The sequence below is a fragment of the Myodes glareolus genome, chromosome 2, assembly GCF_982192425.1.
Source record: "Myodes glareolus chromosome 2, mMyoGla1.1, whole genome shotgun sequence".
NCBI classification, from domain to species: Eukaryota; Metazoa; Chordata; class Mammalia; order Rodentia; family Cricetidae; genus Myodes; species Myodes glareolus.
This window is the reverse complement of record NC_142027.1, coordinates 6,032,641-6,052,623: the sequence shown is the minus strand read 5'-3', so window position 1 is coordinate 6,052,623 and position 19,983 is coordinate 6,032,641. Positions and strand designations below refer to the sequence as shown.

General features: G+C 45.8%; 1 protein-coding gene across 3 annotated transcripts in view; it reads left to right on the top strand.

The window, feature by feature from the left end:
- Positions 1-606: 606 nt before the first annotated feature.
- Dyrk1a (dual specificity tyrosine phosphorylation regulated kinase 1A) overlaps positions 607-19,983 on the top strand; it is a 117,549-nt gene continuing 98,172 nt past the window's right edge. Inside the window, exon 1 of one of the 3 annotated variants that reach the window (XM_085685813.2) lies at positions 607-704. The gene's annotated coding sequence lies outside the window, so the exon portion shown is untranslated. The remainder of the gene's footprint in view (positions 705-19,983) is intronic. The other 2 variants (XM_085685811.2, XM_085685812.2) reach the window with 2 other exon arrangements.

The following is a 19,983-nucleotide window of genomic DNA, read 5'->3' as shown; positions in this document are numbered from 1 at the left end:
GCTGCCGTCGCCGCTGCCGATCGCGGCCCGGGTCGGGCTGAGAGAGCGGGCTCCCCGAGCGGGGGTGCGAGCGCCGCCGCCGCCGCCGCTTCTGCTGCTGTTCCTGCTGCTGCTGTGGGTGCCGCTGCCGCCGCCGCCGCCGGCGAGCGGGCGGGACCGGTGTGAGTGTGAGGGAGCGTGTGCGAGGGCGAGTGTGCGCGCGGTGAGTGTGCGCGAGTGTCTGTGCGGGATCGGGGGCGGGCGGTCCGGGCTCTCCTGGCGGAGCCGCCGCCGCCGCCGCCGCCGCCGCCGCTCGGGCCCCGGCGCTCCTCGCTGCGCAGCTTCGGAGCGCGCGCCATTTTGTGAGATTTACAAAAATCCTCGTCGGGAAGAAGAGGCCGGCAGCGGCCGCCCCTCGGCGTCCGGCCTCGCCGCCGCCGCCGCCCTCCGCGCCGGGCCCCGCCGCCGGCACTCGGGGGCCCGGGGACTGCGGTATTTGCCGGGGAGGGGCTGTCGCCTCCCCGGCCGCGGGCGCCGCCGGCCCCGCCGGTCGGCCGGGACCCTGAGCCAGCGGGGCTGCGGCGCGGAGCCGGGGACGCCGGGGGCGGAGAGAGGCGGCCGGGGCGGCGCTGGCTGCGGAGGCCGCGGCGGGAGCGCGGCGCGGCGCGGGAGCCGAGGCTGAGACTCACCGGAGGGAGCGGCGCAAGCGCCCCGCCATCGTCCCGGTGAGTGTCCGCCCCGCCCGGCGCGGCCCGGCCTTGCGCGCGGCTTCCCGGGGCCCTGCGAGCCGAGCTCGCCAGGCCTCTCGCGGAGGGAGGGAGGGACCTGCCATCTTAGGAGCGGGAGGGCGGCCCGGGGCCTGCCACCGCGGGAGGGAGCCCGGGCAAGGCCGGGTCCCCGAGGAAAGTTGCGGCGGGTGGGACCCGCGGCCTCGGGCCGGGCCGGCGCCAGACCTCCACTGGCCTCCCGGGTGCAGGGGAGGAGGCTGTCTTCCTCCTCCTCCTCTTCCTCCTCATCCTCTTCCCCCAGCTCCTCCCTCGTCCCTCCTCTCGGTCCCCACCGGCGTGCGGAACGTCGGGGTTCTAGGCAAGGACAATGTACGGGTTAAGAAAATGGGGCTGACTGCCGGGAGGCGAGGACGCAGGGCCGAGCCGGGCCGGCCTGCGAAGGTCGGCGAGCCTGCGGTCTGCGAGGCCCCATGGGCCCGCGCCCGGGCCTGGGGACCCGGGGTGCTCGGAAGTCGGGCGGGGAGCGCGGGCCATCCTGGCCACCGGAGGGCCCGGGGTGACCTGCTTAGGTGCGGGAGGAGACACGAATCAGAATGGATACCTGTGTATCGCAACAAAACTTCACCGGGCTATTTATAGGCACAGACCCACTCAAGCCCCAGAGGCATCAGAGCGGCTGAATATCAGCTCTTAGCCAGAGGCCCCTCCCTACCCCGAAATAGTTAAAAAACGGCAGCATTCGTGAGTCAGTGACTCCGACGACCTGCCTGTCTTTTGCCCAGCCCTAGATTCTAAGAATCCTGTCATCGAGGTGCAGCATCGTTTGCTTCTTGAGTTCTGCCAAATCGCCAGAAAATGTACCCTCTAACAGTGTTTGCACACTCAAAGATTAGTGCCAGGCCTTCTTAACTAGTTTTATATATTCCCTTGCTTAACCTACCAGTAGGAAATGTTACCCATTTTACAGATGAGCAGACTGAGCCTAGAGGAGATCTGTGACTAGTCCAAGGTCACACAGTCAGGTCTTTGGGAGGCAGATGTCAATTGTCAGCCTGGGCTTCTAATCCCCAGCCTGTGACTTCTTAGATACTGTGTGATGACTCAGGGCTCTAACCTGCAGACTGGGTACAGGTTTTGGTGGAGTTAATTTAGGGTTGCAGAGAGAGCACTCTTAATGAAACCTGTCTCCCCCCCCCCCCCAGCAAACTAGTTAGCTTTTGGGTGGAAGAAATGAAAAACACGGGTACATTTTGTTTTTCACATTGAATTGTAATTATAGCATGGAGTTCTATTTCTGTATGTTGTTAAGTCAAAGTTTGTTGTAAAGTTATTTTATCTTTCTTTAAATACTTTGATTTCTATTTTGATCCTTTTGGACTTTGCATATTAAATAACTGTTAGGTACTTTGGTTTGAGATTGTCAGTAATGTAGTAGAATTACTTTACTTTTTCTTTCTTAAATTTCTCTTTTTAATCATTCTTAAAGAATTGCATTTCCAAATAGGCTGTACATGGGAGACAGGACCTCAGATTTCACTGGTTAAGAGTTCAGAGTAGTAGTGGTTAGGGACGTTTATTTGGTTCTATGGTACTAGTGACTGGATTTTCAGGGTCCATGTCTTAAGGAACCCTGGCCTTCGGAGCCTTTGCCTTGGCATGGCGGTGGTGTCCATGGGAGCTGTCCAAACAGAGTTAGACTTCAGACCTTGCCAAAAAGTTAAAAGACTCTTGTCAGCATCTACACCAAGTTCTCTTGTAAAAATGGCTACAGAAAGTTCATAGTTACCTCAGAGACGGATAAACTCAGAAATTATTCTAGAAGGCTCTTCCCTGTGTCTGTAAGGACACCCATTTCTTAGACCTGGTGGATGCTGAAGAGATGTCTGTCTTTCAAGGAATAGCATTGAGTGAATGGTAATTATTAATAAGGGTAGGAAATTGACAAAGTGATCCAGTGAGAGTTTTCTGAAGACATTTTGGTGCATGACCTATTAAAAATTGAACCTTAACCTTTACTATGTTCTCTGGATTGAGAAAATAATAGTCAAGATAACATGGATAGTCAAAAGACCCTTGGCTAGAAAATCTCCCTTGAGCTCTGTCCCCTACTTTCACTTATGGCTTCCTGTATCTGTGACCTAGAGATGGGGGTGAAGAGTGGCAAGTGCAACAATGTATTCAAGGAGCTGAGTCTGTACAGTGCTGGGAAAGTAAAGACACCTTGTTACAGATGTGACATGCCGTGAACTCCGTCATGCGTGTTACGTAACTGCGGAGAAAGTCATGTGCACATGTACTCTTGCGTGTTACTTTAAACCTTTTCTTTTTAATAGCACAGAATGTAAATCACACGGAGATGTTACATAGTGTATTGCATAGTGTATTGCAGGAAGACAGCCTGGGTGGAACTTTGGGTAACTGCTTCATACTGCATGGCATGACAAGTAAGACTCAGAGGGTGGCTTGATTTGTGCCTTTCTTGGTGCTCTTGATCAGATGTGTGTGAATTTGTCATTTTCTTCCTGTCTCAGAGAGCTCTTACTTTGTACCTGCAGTCAGTGCCCTCCTCCCAGCAACGTTCCCCCCCCCCCCCCCACCTCTTGAGAGAGAGCTTGACCTCCAAACCAGCAACCACTGTGAACTTCCAGAAAGTCTCTGGCAAGAGCTTGCCTCTGCGCTTGCCCTTATTAGTCCTGATAATTTTGTGGTATTCCTAAGCAGTAACTTGGCCCTAGCTGTCTACTTGCCTGTGAGTGCTTTTGGTGTTTTTTCCCCCGTTTGTACTTGTCTGTTTTCATTTCAGAAGCAATACACTTGCTTGGAAATATCAGTCAGGGTCACCTGAAACTTGACAGCATGCTTACCTGTCACAGTTTGCATTACCAGAATAGTAGTGTGTGCAGTGGGTGTGCCTTCAGGAGACTGGGACCCTGTGCTGTCCTGGCCACTTGGCAGTATTTGATGGCTAGACAGCCTGTGGTAATTCATAACCCAATGCTTGCACAATTTGGGATTACAAAATAAAGGGATTAAAATTGGTGTTTAGTTACTTGAAAAAAAAATCATTATTTCAAGTTACCTAAAGTTTCTCATTTGTTGTCCCTAAACGAAGGAATCTTTTGAAATCTTGCTTCATGTCAACTCTGTAGTGTTAGGCTAGAGTGTAAAGTCTGTTGTTGGGTGTGTGAGAGTTGAAGGCAGATTTCACATAGCTAAAACGAACGTTTATAATAGATAATGTAGACAAGTCTCATTTTTAAAGTTTAGTTTTATTTTGGTATATTAAAAACAAAATGATGGTAATACATTGTATTTATATAAAACAGCTATGCTTTTTAAAGTTATATTTTGGCTTTGAAATTGTTCCTTGAGAATCCTCCAAGGTGTTACAGTTCTTGAGAATGAAGCCTTACATTGAACATCTTAACTGCCTTGGTGCCACCAAGACACTTCTCGTTGACGAAGAACCACATTGGGTTCTTGGCAGTTCTTCATAGATGCCTCTTTTGTAAGCGAATTTTTGAAAGTTTATATAGTATTATTATTGCTAACAAGCTAAATTTTGACAAGATAAATACTTTTGATGACGGGGCATGTGCATATGTAACACAGTAGTCATCTTAAGAACATCTCTTGATGACGAGTCATGTTCTCACCCAAAGTTGGAATCCATCACTGAAACGCTGTGCGTTTTGGAGCCTCCTGTGAGGTCTGACATGGGGTGAAGCAGCTTGCAGAAGGCATCAACTCTGAATAGCACCCCATCATCAAATAAACCCTAACTTTTTTGTTCCTTCCCTATTTTTTTTAATTAAAAAACAAAACGCAATTCCAATTATGAGTTGGGTTTTTATTTAGGAGTATTAATGGGGTTTGTGGTTGAGGTTTACTGTGCAGCAGCACATGTTTGGGTGGAAGGGTGTTGAGACCCTGTCATCTCTCCCAGATCTGCTTGGTACTTGGTTAGGGGTAGTAATTGAGGCTGTGTAGAGCTCTAGAGAGATCACCTACCTTTGAGATAGTGCACAAAGATTCCCTTCAGTCAGTACAGTCCCAGTAGTGACCATTCCTTTCAGGGAATGACTTCAGGCTCCAGGTCTCAGGGTCACTTCCTCACCTGTGACAGGTTGTCAGTTGTCAGGTTCTTGTGCACGTGACCCTATGACCTCTTACTTCTCTTCTGACCTCACTTCTTCTAAAAACAATTTTTCTTTCTCAGCATGACTACTCAGAGATGCCTTTGCTGGGGGGGAGGGCAAGAATTAAACCTGGGACTTGACACACACTAGGCAAGCCCTGTCCCACAGCCCCTCCCTCCCTCCCTCCCTCCCTCCCTCCCTCCCTCCCTCCCTCCCTCCCTCCCTCCCTCCTTCCCTCCCTCCCAAGCAGGACTTTCTACTTTCACCACCTTTATTGCTGATAGCTGTATAGTGAGTCATCGGTGATTTATAGATACTTATTCTTCCTCTCCATTAGATGGTAAGGTCCATTTGGACAACAGTGTGTCATCTTTTCATGTGCTGTTGGTCAAATTTAGTCATGTGGCCTTAGCTGCACAGGAGGCTGGGATTTGTGGTCTTTGGTAGGGTGGCTGTTTATTTGGTTAAGAACTTGCTTCTACTGTAGATTTGGCAGAATGAAGGAAAATTACTTGTTCATTTCCAAATATTTTGGAAGAAACCTTTGGAAATAAGGCAGTTCATTGAACAGTCACTGTTCAGTTATTGGTCATCAAGCTTTTGTGCTATAGTTTGCAAATTCAGATAGGTTGTTGGCTCTGTAATGTCTGCTCAGAGGAATCTGTGCGCTTTTGTAGTGATGGTATTTAGGCCTGATAGCATTTACTGATGCTCTCTTCTGCTAGAAACACATTCTTTATAGTTGTGATAATATCATGTAAATAACAGAATCTAAACTTTTGGATCTACCTTTAGTCTGCTCTGGACCACACTGTGTGTGTGAGCATACATAGCAAGCGTGTAATGTGCGGTTGTGATCATGTAGGCAGTTCAGTCATCTAAACCAGTGCTGTGGAGTGGTGCCACATCACCACATTCTCATGGCTTCTAGTAACTACACACAGGTTTCCCTGCTGGACATGCTCTGTGTGTATTCATGTGTAGTTACATCTGATATGGACTGTGCTGCAGAACTGTGCTAGATACAACCCCCTCCCTTTCTCATTTCCCTCCCTTCTTTGAGTGACAGTGGGGATCAGACCCAGGGTATTTGGCCTATTTGGCAAATCCCCAGCCTTGTTTGTAAAGTGCATAGTTGTATATATGTTTGTGCATGTATGCAGTGTCTATGCATTTAAAATCAAAGACAAGCCAGATGGTGGTAGCGCATGACTTTAATCCCAGCACTTGGGAGGCAGAGGCAGGAGGATGGCTGTGAGTTCCAGGCCAGCCTGGTATAGAGGGAGTTCCAGGACAGCCAGGGTTACATAGAGAAAGCCTGTCTCAAAAAGAAATAAAATAAAAGAAAAAAAAAAAAGGCTCTGGCTCTCTCTCTCTCTCTCTCTCTCTCTCTCTCTCTCTCTCTCTCTCTCTCATATGTGCTTGAGTGTATGACTGAACACTGAGCCTAGGGCATCACCTGTTACTGGCCAGTGCTCATTAGTCTGTTAGCTTACTCTGAGGTGGGGACTCTGGTGCCTTGCTGTGCACGCTGTGCCCTTGGATTCACTCTGTCCCAGGTAGGCCTTGAGCTCAGATCTTCCTGCATTAGCCTTCAGAGTAGCTGGGATTAAAGGCCTGTATCACTGGGTCTTACTTTATTTATTTATTTATTTTTGTTTTTCGAGGCAGGGGTTCTCTGTAGCTCTGGAGCCTGTCCTGGAACTAGCTCTTATAGACCAGGCTGTCCTTGAACTCACAGCCATCCTCCTGCCTCTGCCTCTCGAGTGCTGGGATTAGAGGCATGCACCACCATCACCTGGCCCTGGCCTGGCTTTATGCATTTATTTTGGTTACTACTCTTTCTGTAGTCCTGACTGGTATGGAATTCACTATGTAACTCACACTGACTTCAGACTCATAGCCATCCTCCTGCCTCATTTTAGTCACTAAAGTTATAGGAATGAGCTACCTCACCTGACTTCTGTGTATGTATTTTTCTTTTCTAGATTGTTTTTGTTTGTTTTGATGACAAGGTCTCACTTTCTGTCTGGCTGACCTGGAACTTGCTTTGTAGACCAAGCTGGCCTTGAGTTTACAGAAGTCTGCCTGTCTCTGCCTTGGGGTTCTACGATTAAAGTGCATGCCGCCATGCCCAGCGCTCTTCAAAAATTTAAAAAGGATTTGTTTTTAAATTTTTATCTATGTGTTTCTGAATGAGTGTATGCCACATGTGTGTAAGTGCCCTTGGGTGCCAGAGGAGGCTGTAGGATTTCCTAGAGCGTATAGGCAGTTATGAGCCCCATTTAGGTACTGGGAATTGATCCGGGGTCCTCTGGAAGAGCAGTATGAGCTCTTAAGCATGGAGCCATCTTTCTGGCCTCTTCCTCTCTCTCCTTTCATTTCTTCCATTTCTTTCTTGATAGGATCTCATGTAGCCCAGCTTTCTTGACCTCCTTTTCCTCTTGTTTCAACCTCTGGAATGTTGTTAATGGATGTGTGTCTCCATGTCCATTTTATACCGTACTCGGCTTCAAACCCGGGTGGGATTCATGGGTTATAGGCAAGTACTCTACCAATTGAGATACATCCCTAGCCCTTCCTTGTCAGGGCTTAATTTTGTTTGTTTGTTTTTGGTTTTTTGATTGGGAACTATTTGTGTTCTTTGGTTTATTTAGCTGTCATGAAGGGACATTAAAATTGTTTTCATACTTTATTGTTTTAAACAGTGCTGCTCTAGTACACTTATTGATACATATAATTGTGTTCTGAACATTTGCTGTAGGATGCCATTTATAAGGAAAGCTATGTGCCAGCTATAAGCATATTTGAATGTATATTGCCAAGTTGTCTTCTAAAATATACTACCATTTTATGTGTTGACAATCACTGTCTCAAGAGTGCTTTTCTCTAATGCTTTTTTTTTGTTTTGATTTTGTTTTCCTTTCGTTTTTTGAGACAAGATTACTTTTTGTAGCCCTAGCTGTCCTAGAACTTCTGTAGAACAGGCTGGCCTTGAACTCGCAGAGATCCACCTGCTTCTGCCTCCCAAGTGCTGGCCATTTCCCCAATTTTTAACCAGGGCAGGTACTTAAAGTTTTAAATATTTGACAGTTTGTTTGAATCTTCCTTCCTTCCTTCCTTCCTTCCTTCCTTCCTTCCTTCCTTCCTTCCTACCTTCCTACCTTCCTACCTTCCTACCTTCCTACCTTCCTACCTTCCTGTTTTTTTATGACAAGGTTTCTATGTAGCCCTGGCTGTCCTGGAACAAACTCTGTAGACCAGGCTGACCTTGAACTCACAGAGATTCGCCTGCCTCTGCCTTTGTCTCTGCCTCCTGGAATTAAAGACTAAGACCTATGCTTTTAAATGACAAAGTATTCACTCCTTGTTAGATGTATAGTTAAAGAAAGATAGATTAATTATTTTCTGGTTTTCCTTTATCCTGTTGAATAACTGATGTTTTGATAAATTGTACACGTCTGGAAAAGGGACTTCTCTTTAGTTGAGGAAATGTCTGCATGTTCTCTGTGTGAGGTGTGAGTGGTGGTTGCTGTTAATGCAAAGGTGAAGAGAATCTAACTGCTTTCTATAGATGTGCTTTCAAGGACAAGCCAGTGTAGGCAAGGCTAGTGGCTGAGAGGTGTTGCCGTGTGAAGAGCTAGTGGGAGCACAGGCAGGTAAGGTAGTTAGGGGGCCTTGAGCAACATTCGGGACAGTAGGTGCGGGACAGTAGGTGCGTTTCCTGTGGTAGAATGTGGGGTTGGGCTTTGCAGAGGAGAGGGAGGGAAGGTGCCAGGATGGGGGGAGGAGGGGAAGGAGATCTTGAAGGAATGAGAGTTCTGGCCGGTGGTGCCGTAAGTAAGGTACATTGGGAAGGGAGAAACTGAGAAGGGAAAAGGTGGAAGGCAAGGGGAGTACAAGTTCTCAGTTGAATTTAATAGATAGCAAGATGACTTTCTGGGTTCCTACAGTGTGTCTGAGGTTTGGAGGTAGGGAGCAGGTGAATGCGGGAGGATTAGTGGGAAGGATTCCGTAGGTCCTCAGGGGAATGCTTGTATTGACAGTTGAGACCTGAAGAATTGTTTCTGTAGTTTGTGTCTTCTGTACTGGGGGTGGGAACAGTTTGAGCACCACTAAGGACCCGAGAGAAAGTGGGTGGTGGAAAAAGGTTTCGAACCTGTGACGCTGGAAGGGGAAGCCGTGCTTTACAGTTGGCAGTGGAGAGCAGCAGAGCATGGGCGCCTGCAGCTTACACCACGTGTCTCAGCATCCCATGAGCCTCGTGTTCTGTGTCTGTACGTGTATCCTAATTTGAAGACTGAGTAACTAAAAAGCATGTTCTTGTGTGGTGATAGAACTATTACTGATTTATAAGGCAGGATCTCACTATGTATGACTATACATGTATATGTGCATGTGCGTGCACGCACGTGTGCGTACACACACACACACACACACACACACTCTCACACTCTCTACTGGCTTGGAACTCTCTACATATACCAGGCTGGCCTTGAACTCACTAAGATCCTCCTGCATCTGCCCTGAGTCCTGGGATTTAAGGCATGTGCCACCATGCTGGCCAGAACTGTTTATTTGTGGAGCACCAAAGAGTGCCAAACGTGACCTGGAGCCTTGAAATCAACTCTGAAACAAGAGCCACTGCTCTTTGCCATTATGGAAATATATTCTGGTGGGGAAAATCTTTTATGGTTTTCTGTGTAGGCTTAAGGATAAAATAGACATAAATTAAATTCTCATTAAAGGGACATAGGATCTGTGACTTCATGATCCTAAAAATTATTTTTGAAGGTCAAAAATGATCTTCGAGTCCTTTAGGCAGTTACTTTTGAGCTAAACTATTTAGCTCAGGGCTGTAGTCCTGACTGAGTAGTCTGTAGTCTGCTGAGAAGTTTGTTGTGCTTTGACCATGTATCTTGAAAACAGTTGTCATCGCCATTGTGACTTTTGCTTTATCTTTATATCAAGCACATTTATTATTGATGAATAATTCCTCTTGTGATAGCAAGGATAAGAAAAGGAATAGGAGCTCATTGAGTATAGTGTGATTTGTCCATTTCCTTATGGCAATTCTGTAGCGGAGTTGAAGACGGTGGTTGAGGTAGGTGAGTTCACCTAGAGAGGGGCTGGCAGTTGCTCAGCAGAGGTGCAGTCAGGCCTGCAGAGGGGACTTTTCAGGATGTGTGGTGGATCATGGGTAGAGGATGCATGCCTATGGTGAAGGCTCAGGATAGAAGTTCAGTTGAAAGGGCAACAGTTGGGAGAATTTGACTGTCTAGAGAAGCAACGTTTCTGTCATTAAAAAGTTAAAAGAAAATTTGTGGTCAGAGGTTGTGGTCCTCAGCCTCTGGTGAGGTTCCTCAGGTTTACTTTGGAGACAGTGTCTTCTCGCCAAGTCGGAAATCTGTGATTAGGCTAGTCTGGCTGTTGAGTGAGTCCCCAGGCATCCGCCTGTCTCTGCTTCTACAGTATGTGCCACCACACCCTGCTCCTCACATGGGTGACAGGGTCAAACTCAGGTCCTTATGCCTGCACACCTGTAATTTTACCTCAGGAAGGTGAGCCAGGGCTAGGTTACTCAGCGGGACTCTTGCCTTGAAACAGACAAAGTAAAAACCAAAACCACCCCCCCAAACAAAAAACAAAGATTCCCCCTCCCCAAAACCCTACTTAATAGTGTTGTGACTTTTAGGATAAAGAACCTGTGCCCTTCTTGCCTAAATGACCTGTCCTTGTGACTGACTTGTGCCTCAGCTGTGTCTGATCATGTGACTGTGACTTACCGCTGTATCTTTTCACTGTTGCTTTTTGGTCTGGAGCGATTAGGTAACTGGTTTCCTTGTTCAGTTCTAGCTGAACAATCACTTTGTTAGGGAAGGCATAGCCCCCTCACCAAGTTATTCTTAGTTTATAAAATCTCATGTCTGTCTAGTCTTTGTTCATAATACTTACTAAAGTTAGTTTTTAGTGCCTCTTTGCTTAATCCTCTGCAGACATGAGCAGTGCTTTACCCTCAGTGTTCTGCAGTCTTAAGCATTTCAGGTACCTGGTATAGTCTCAGCATTAAACAAACATTTGTTGAATGGAGCAATAAACTTCTTTAGTTTTTTTCTTCAGTTAGTCCCAGGGACCAGAGAACTAGAGCAGGGCATGTTTTCATCTGGAATGGAGTAAGACAGGGAATTGGGAGTGTAGGAAGGGAAGAGCAAGGCGTTTCAGAGAGGGCTGAGGCTGGAATCCTGCTATGGTGGCACACTCAGGTCAGTTTTTAGACAGGACTGTGGTGAGTTGAAGCTTCATACTGAATTCTGGGCCACAGGGTGAGGCAGACACTCCTTAAAACAAAAGTCTTGGTGAGATTGGAGAGTTCTGTGTGCTCTGCACAGGGGAAAGAAAATTGCTTACTTGTATATTAATGCTCATAAATGCCTACTTTATATTGGGGCAGAATACGGGTATGAGGAGTGGAAAGATGGCACCTCCTGTGTTAGAAAAATAGCCCATTGTAGAAGTTTACTGAAGTCCATACAACTCTGAGTGGATCTTTGGAGCAGCTTTATTGATTGGCTGAGACAGGGTCTTGCCAAATGATCCAGGCTGGTGTCAGACTCACTGCACTCCTGCCTCAGCCTCCATAGGTGCGCACACATTGTAAAAATCACTGGAGGAATCAGCTTGGCTCTTGTACTACAGTTGTTTCTCCTGGCCAACAGACTGACGTTGATCCAGCTGGAGTCTGGATCTAGCTTTGTAGCAGTCCTGTGTCCACATGTAAATAAGGCTAGCTCCGGAAGGTGACAGGAAAGTGAAGACAGTGTGCATGCCTTCTGGCTGGAATTTTCACCTTAAGTTGTTTGGCTGACGGAACATGAGTGAGGGAAAGCTTGTGTGGAGAGTTTGCAGAAGTGAGCCTTGCACGTAGTTGAAGCTAGTGAAGCTGTCAGTCTTGCCAGGTGCAGCAGGCTTTGGAAGCTTATAAGGCCAGCATTTAAAATGGTTCTCAGTCCAGTGTCACAGCTTTTCTCAGTGACTGCTTTCCAAGTAATAGTACCAAACTTGGAACCTCCAGCTTGTTTGCAGTTTGAGACAGTGTGTCTGTGGAACTCATTATATAGCCCAGGCTGGCCTTGACCTGAGGACACAGGCTCTGTCACCACTCTTGTCTGTGGTGGTGGTGGTGGTTTGCAAGAAGGGCTCATGTAACCCAGAACCCCTGTTAAGAAGTAAGGGACTATTTAGTAGTGACAACTATCACAGTCAGTTCCCTGTATTATGCAAGCCTTTGAACAGATATTTATTATTAGCTATTGACCCTGTTCGACAGCCCTACAAAGTCACTAATATTATCTGTATTTTATAAGTTATTCAGGTAGGATGCAGGGAATTCAATTTTGCTGTATATTACTCTTAGTAGGTCACATGCTGCTACCAGATAAGTCCAAATCAGCATTTTGAGGGTAGGGAACCAAGCTTCAGCCAATAATTAACCTGAGGATCTTGGTGCCCTAGAACCCTGGAATAAGTTCATCCCTCCCCTCCCCCGACAGGGTTTCTCTGTGTAGCCCTGGCTGTCCTGGAACTTGCTCTGTAGACCAGGCTGGCCTCTAACCTACCTGGCTCTGCTGGGATTAAATGTGTGCGCCATCACTCTTAACACCTTTCTGGTTGGAGAGTGCTTCTTTGGATGGGTGTTGCTGGGAAGCAGATTTTGCTTGTCTTTGTCTGGGCAGATAGAATGTGGTTGTGTCCCCGGTTCCTGTCCTGCTTGTGCTGGCTGGCTGTCTCAGGAAGAGTCAGGCACATTGTACAGTTTGTGTTCAGTGGCAGCAGTGGCAGATTCTGGTTGTAGCATTTAGTTTGTTTTCAGTGGTGTCGGGACAGTTGGCAGTGATTGAGTCTGTGGTTTGCATTTGGTCTGTTTGACTATGTCCTGATACCTGTACAAGGTTTTCTTTTAGTTACTTTTAGGCTAGCCCAAAGTCAGAACAAGTTCCTAAGTAACCCTTTACTTAGTCATGCTAAGTAGGTAGCCCGTGCTAGAGAGGTCTCCTGGGGCAGGCTTACCTGCATCTAGGTTCGAATTTACTCGTGATGAGTTCAGTGAATGGTAAGTAAAAGGCTCCTGAGTGGTTTGCTGCTGATTGAGTGTGCTGTTCTAGTCAGGGCACAGTCCAGATGGAGATACAGGAGCCACTTGGTATACCTCTCTTCACGGCGCTTATATTTTGTAGTAAGATAGAGTTGGGAGGAAGGCAGCTAGTATAATTACAGAAATGAAGCAGGGATGATGTCACAGAGAATGGGTTCCTCTGTAGAAGTTACGTCCTAGAAAACATTTAGTTTAAGCTTAAATGAGAAGGAGTCATGACTTCTGTCTTTGCCTATGAGATAGCATTCTAAATGTCATTTCCTACCATACACACTTAGAATACTTTTCATTATTGAACAATATGAAAGATTAGCACAGAAAGATACATGGCTACTGAATACAAGTGTGATCCTTGACAGCTGGGAAATGAATCCGGAGGAGGTTTCTACCCCTCGGTCCCAGCCCCAGCAGGGTGACCGCACTGCTCGAGGAAGAGGGCTGGAGTTGCTGAAGCCATGAGGTTCTCCTCTGAGGAGTAGTGCTCTGGAGAGAAGGAGAGGCAAACAGAGCTCTGCTTCTCAGTGGTCCTCTGACCTGAGCAGGCACCTGTCTGCAGTGTGGTGTGCAAGCTTTCTGTGCAAGGAGCGCCTTGTGGGGAAGCTGCAGGTGGAGCAGTCCTCAGAACCTACAGAGGGCCGAGACTTGAGGATTACTTGCGTACTTTATACTCAGACTGGGAAGATCTCACTAAACGCAGTGCTTATCAAGACCCTAGAGGGCTAGCCTAGTCCTAGAGTAACTGTGTCCTCTGTAACTATATAAACTGTGGCATCCAGTTAAAGTTCTGTGACTTACAGGGACTCAATTGAAACAAATGTAAAATTGTACACAGATGTTAAAATTAATGCACAAGAATGTTAAACAATTAGATAGGGACACAGACACGAAAGTATCTAGAAGGTTCAGGTTAGCGTAGTAAACACTGTAAAATGTGATGTGGGAAATGCAGGGTAGAGCCAACAGAGCAGTAAGCTGAAAGGCTAGGAGACTGACATGACAGAGCGAGCAGACTGGCGTGTACAGTGGTCTTGTGAAGTCCAGGCTTCCATTAGAGTTTCCTGTTGACATCTTGTTACCTGAGTCTTGCTTAAGTGTCATTGTAGTTAGGTATGATGCCGACATAGTACACCAGGCAGAGGAGTTTGAGGCCTGCCTGCTCTGTAGCAAGTTCTATAGACCAAGTTCTATAGGTGAAGGCTTCATGGGGAGATCATGTCTCAAAAAATGCCTCCCAAAACAAAACAAAAAAAAATTGTGGCCTACAGTGATAGTGCCTTATGCCTGTAGTTTGAACACCAGAGAGGCAGAGTTAAAAGGACCGCTGTAGCTTCACCTTGCTCTAGGTGGGGAGGTCCAGGATAGCCAGGGCTACAGAAAGAGACCCAAATTAGAAAAGGTGATTGTGACTATAGCCTGAAATTGATTGACTTGATATGCGTAATAATTGAAAATAAGCCTCCCAGCAGAGCAACATGGGTGACCAAACATTACTGCGTGACAAACAATACATTTTTCTCTTGCTGTGTGACAGTATCCTTACAAAATTAGTAGTGGAAAACACTGGGGCATTACCTCGGTTTCTGAGAGTCAGTCTTACAAAGCTATGTTAGATTTGACTGGGGGAAAGATCTCTAGTAAAAGTACACTGTTGCTGGCCATAAAGTTGAAGACTGGCAACTTTAGTTTCTTTTTGCCATTTGGCAGGTATCCATCTTAAATTCCTGCCATCTAGTTCTTTCCTGCTTAGTTGTTTACTTTGTCAAGGCCAGAGTAGGACACTCACTCTACAGGCAGTTGACAGTTGTGTTACAACTGTGGAAATGACATCTGCATTACCTTTGTTGCATTTTCTTGGATAAAGGCAAGCCCTTGGCCTGTTCACACTTAGGGAAAAAGAGGTACACATGGGTGAACAGAGTTAGTGTCATGAGAGCCAGCATAAAGTCTGTCACCAACAGTATGGTGAAGTGGTAAAAATGTACATCTGTGTTTCTGGTCTTCAGTTTTGGTTTTGAGTACTAGCCCTGTCTTTCCCCAGCCATGTGCATGGTTCTGATCTTGAGTTCTGGGTCTAAGGATATCGACTTCCTGCCGAGTGTAGTCGTGATATCCTGCCGAGTGTAGTCGTGAAAAGGAAGTGGATGCAGATGGGCGTGAATGTATCTTCAAATCTCAACTGTGATGTTCATATCCTTCCCTGGCTCATTGAGGATGGCATTTTCCCTCTCTGGATTTTAAAGCACTCTGAGCTTGTTCTTTTCATTATTTCATATCCATTCTCCTGAATTTCCTAGATAGGTGTATTTATTTGTTGGTTACATCTTTTGTCAGACTAGACTATGGTCTGTCTGTATGTCGAAGGCCTAGTGTATGGTGTGGTGCATGGAGTAATTGTAAGGGCAATGCTAATGCGTTATTTCTTTGGGAGGATACCTTATTGCTACTGTATAATGTTCTGGGTTCTAGGGAGGCAGGCAGAGAGCTTGTCCCTCTTTCTAAGGTGATTAGATGCTAGCAGCTTGTAAACCCTTACTGTCTGGATTTTTTCATTCTCCCGTCTGTGGTCACTGTCATCTCTCTGTCTAAAAACTGCATCACTGTCTTCTTCTTGTAGTAGTTTCATTTATTTGTTTTCTTTTATTCTTCTCTCATACATTACATCCTGACTCAGTTCCCCTGCCTCCATTTCTCCCAGCTTCCCCCTCCCCCATTGTAGTTTTAAAAAATTCTTTAAAACTGGTGTTAATTGAGATTTCTCTTGGTTGCAGATTTGTGAGCTAGCAGAGTCGAGCGAGTGGATTACTCAGTGTGTTGAGTGTGCTTGCTGAAACTTTGGTCCTCTCAGGATTTTGTTTGTTTGCATGCGTGCGTGTGTTTTGTATTGTTATCCTTTTTCTGTTCCCACCCCGAATGTGCTCTGTTCATGAATTCTGTAATCTTTCATGGCTCTTACTACCATGGAGTGAAAACCAAATTTATTATTAAAGTTTTCAGATTCTGTTTGTCACAGGCTCTAGTTTATCCTTGCAGGTCATTCTGTTCTGAGTAGTTTGATTTTCCTGTGTTAGCTTTTCTGTGCCTCTACTCTTAGCTTTTCCTTGAGCATGTTGTCTGTGCTGCTTTTACTTTGTCTGTGAAACAGAGCTGGCGTAGCAGATGCTTGTGACATTAAACAAACAAATGTTATATTGTCTAATATAATGCCACTCAAACTTTTTGTTGTTCATTATCATTTCCAAATTTTATATTATCTCCTTTAATTGCGGTGCAGCTCTACAAACCATTATTCATCTTCCGTAAATGCTGTTGAGCAAATTGCCCAAGGTTGTGTAGCTTATAGATATGAAGTTAGACTAACAAGTGTCTGTATGCCTCTTTTAGGCTCAGTTTTAGCTGGCTCAGGTGGGGAATTAAAGCAGAAAATCATGTCCTTTGGAACCAGCATAAAATGCTTATATTCCAGCCCTGATGGAGTGGTGTGAGGGAAAACCTCCGTAGCCTCATTTAGATTTATTACTCATTTAGATTAGATTTATTTACTCATTTAGATGCCATCTTTAGGTTTTTTTTGTAGTTTGGTAGGAAGTGATTTTTTTTTCTGTTGTTTTCCTTAGTTTTTGTCTTACGTTCTCATTTTACTACATGTATTTGTAAAATTATTATTTGTATTCAGGGCCTTTCTCAGTCCTTGGTGCTGCTATGACAACACTGACTACATGCCATATAGTTACTGTGAGACATTGAGGACTGAGTCACCAGCAGAGTCGGTATGGTGAAGGCCTGCCTGCTCCTCCATGGTCTGGCTGTGCCCTCACATGACAGAGGGCAGCTAGTTAGTTCATCCATTCCCAAACATGTTGGGGCTTGTCTTTCTTTTAATGTTAAACAAACACAAATTAATTATGTGTGTCTCTGTGTGTATGCACATGTGTGAATACAGATGGCTATGGATTTCAGAAGAGGGGATTAATTCTGTATTTGAGTTATAGGTGGTTGTGAACCACCTGATGTGGGTGCTGGGAATCAAACTCAGGTCCCTCTGGAAGAGAAGCAAATGCTTAATCACTGAGACATTGCTCCAGCTTAATCCCCAACTCTTCATGCTGCTAGGCTCTAAGCTCATCTTTGGAGAAGACAGCAATATTCAGAGCTCAGTACATGGTGCTGCGATGCAGAAGTACAGACTGAAGAGCAGAGACCTAGTCATAGCGCTTTAGGCTGGGACATCCCGATAAAGCAGTAGTAACAGGCTCAGTGTTCAGTGCTGCTGTAGTCTCTGCTTCCACAGTGGCAATCTGAACACAGCCTCAGACAGAGGGTTGAAGCGCTGTGCTTTCCTGCTTCTGTCTGTGTGTAGTAATCTGGAGATGGGGTCTCTACCCTTCTTCTTTCTCAGTATTAGGCTGTTTGGCACAAATTCCATGGCTCTGATGACATGAGAAGGCAGGATTCACAGCCTCTCTTTCAATTAAAGAAGACATCATTTCAGAGGAGAGAATGTTACTGCAAAATAGTTTCCTAACAGCTTCATTGTGATTTCCCCATATTGTTGGTATACAAAATGTCGGGGTTACTTGTTGCTGCTTAACAAACCGTCACAGTGACGTAAGTCACAGTACTTATTGTTTGCTTAATTCCAGTTTAGGCAGGATTGTTTCCATTCTACATGGTTCCTGCTGTCACTGTACAGTCCAAGTTGACTAAGCCTTCACTTGTCTGGTGTCCCTGTCATCTCCCATATTGCCTTTTCCTCACTGTCTGGAATTTCTCACAGTTAGTCTCAGGCAGTTGGGCTTCTTACGGAGTGACTGCTTCCAGAGGTGCTGGAGCTACCAGGGCATGTTGGAGTTCATTTCTGGAAGCAGGCCACTTTCCCATATTCTCTGATCATGTGGCAGGTCAGTCTCAGGGGAGGGGACAGTACAAGGTGTGACTATTGCAAGAGTGGTTGATTTGAGCCAGTGGATATTCTTCGACATAATGAAAGGTGACACTTTGTGTTGACCTGTTCAAGATTTCATTATACAATGATATAAGTGTATCAGCTTTTAGCTATAAGTACATTGAAAAAGCCATATAATTAATGTAATTTCAAATTCAGTTAAATTGTATATTTGTAATTTTGATAGAATTCATAAGCACAGATTTAGGACTAGAGCAGAGGTGATCCTGAGTACTTTAATGGGCTTCTCAGCTCCAACTTAAACATGTCAAAGCACCATACTATGAGATAAAAGCCAGGCTGTGTAGTTCATCAAATAAACCACCTCTTGGGTCATGTTGCACTCCATAAAACACCTCAGGTGTTCCCACAGTGAGCCATGCTGTCTTTGTACAGGGAAAGAAGGGCTATACAGCCTTAGACCTGCACACTTTCCAGCTCTTAAGGGTGAGCCAAGGCACTGCCTGCTCCACACAAGACCCAGGAGACGCTCCTTCAGAGGCAGGTTCCTGTCCAGTGTGTTGCTCAGCTATGACTGCCTCTTCCAGGGAGGAGGGCCAGTTCTGTGTCTGCTCCTGCACAGTGGTGAGGAGTGGGTAGAAGACTGGCCTGTGCCCCAGTCCTGTAGGAAAAGGAATGGAATAGTGTTGACATCTGCTTGCTGGCTTCTCTTTTTGCTTTGAGCTGGACACACCTAGAAATGCTTCCCGGGAGCCGGTGAGTGCTGAGGACAGGGATGACAGACATAGGAGAGTGATTTTTAACCTATTCTCTTTTATAAGAAAACTACTAAAATACCTAAGCGTGTAGTCTAGTTTGTAGCATGACATTGAGGGTGGAGGGAAGGAATAGACAATTGAGAGCTGTGTTCTTCTTCCTGCTGTGCTTTCAAGTTGTCCTGGCTGTCACTCTCCTGTGTAGAGACTTAGAGAGTCTGGTGGGTAGTTTTCTAAGAAGTTTCAGTGTCCAGAATTCTGTTACGAAATTTTGTACTGCATCAGAGGTATCCTTGTGAAGGGAGTTAGTTACATTAGGCACCTAAACCACAGTGTATTCTGACCAACAGCCACACTGCTGGAGCAGATATTTGAGGTCAAGGTGGGGTGGGGGTCTGCCTCACTTGTTCATTTTTCTGCTTTCATCTGTGGGGAGGGTGTCTGCGCAGGAAAGCACAGGGCTGGGATGTTCGCTGTGTCCTGAGCGCTAAAGTGGCCTAATTCTGTTTATGGGGAGACACATGGCCATATCCCCTGAATAGCAAGCAGATGGGAAGTTAACAGGAAAGTGCTTGGCCATGAAGTCAAACTAGATGGATGGTTCTGGGGAAGAACTTTTTGCCTTTTTTTTTTTTAAAGAGCTATTTATTTTATATGTGTCAGTGTTTTGACTGTGTGTGTGTATGTGCGCGTGTGCATGTGCATGTGTGATGCCTGTAGAGGTGAGAAGAAAACATTTGATCCCCTGGAACTGAAATTGTGGATGATAGTGAGCAGCCATGTGAGTGCTGGGAACTGAACCCATGTCCTTTACAAATGCCCTTAAATGCCGAGCCATCTCCAGCGCTACCTCCTTCTCCCCATCTTCTTTTAAAATCAGTTATGGATTTCACACAAGGTAAATTATTTTGGCAGGTAGTGCATAAAAATGCTAAGAATGGGGTAATGAAAGATATTTGAAGTTAATTAAAATATATAATTTACCAAACTTGACTATATGTTTGCCTCATGAAGCGTTGTTGCAACCTTCTATGTAGATAGATACACATTTAGTCTCTGCAGTGGAGGGCCTCTTGTGAGCCTGCATAGAAAACCTTTCTGAATGCCATTCAGACTTCTGGACTCTGGGTTCTTACCATAAATTCCCAATTTGGCCACATGTCAAGATTGCCTAGGGATCTTGTTCAGTTTGTAGGCTCAGGCTGTGCCCTCAGGAGATTGTGATGGTTCTGTCTCAGAATCTGAATTTTTAACAAGCCCCTCAGGGTGATTCGGATGGAGCTGTCAGTAGTGTGGAAACCACTTCCATAGATAGTTGGTGTGTCAT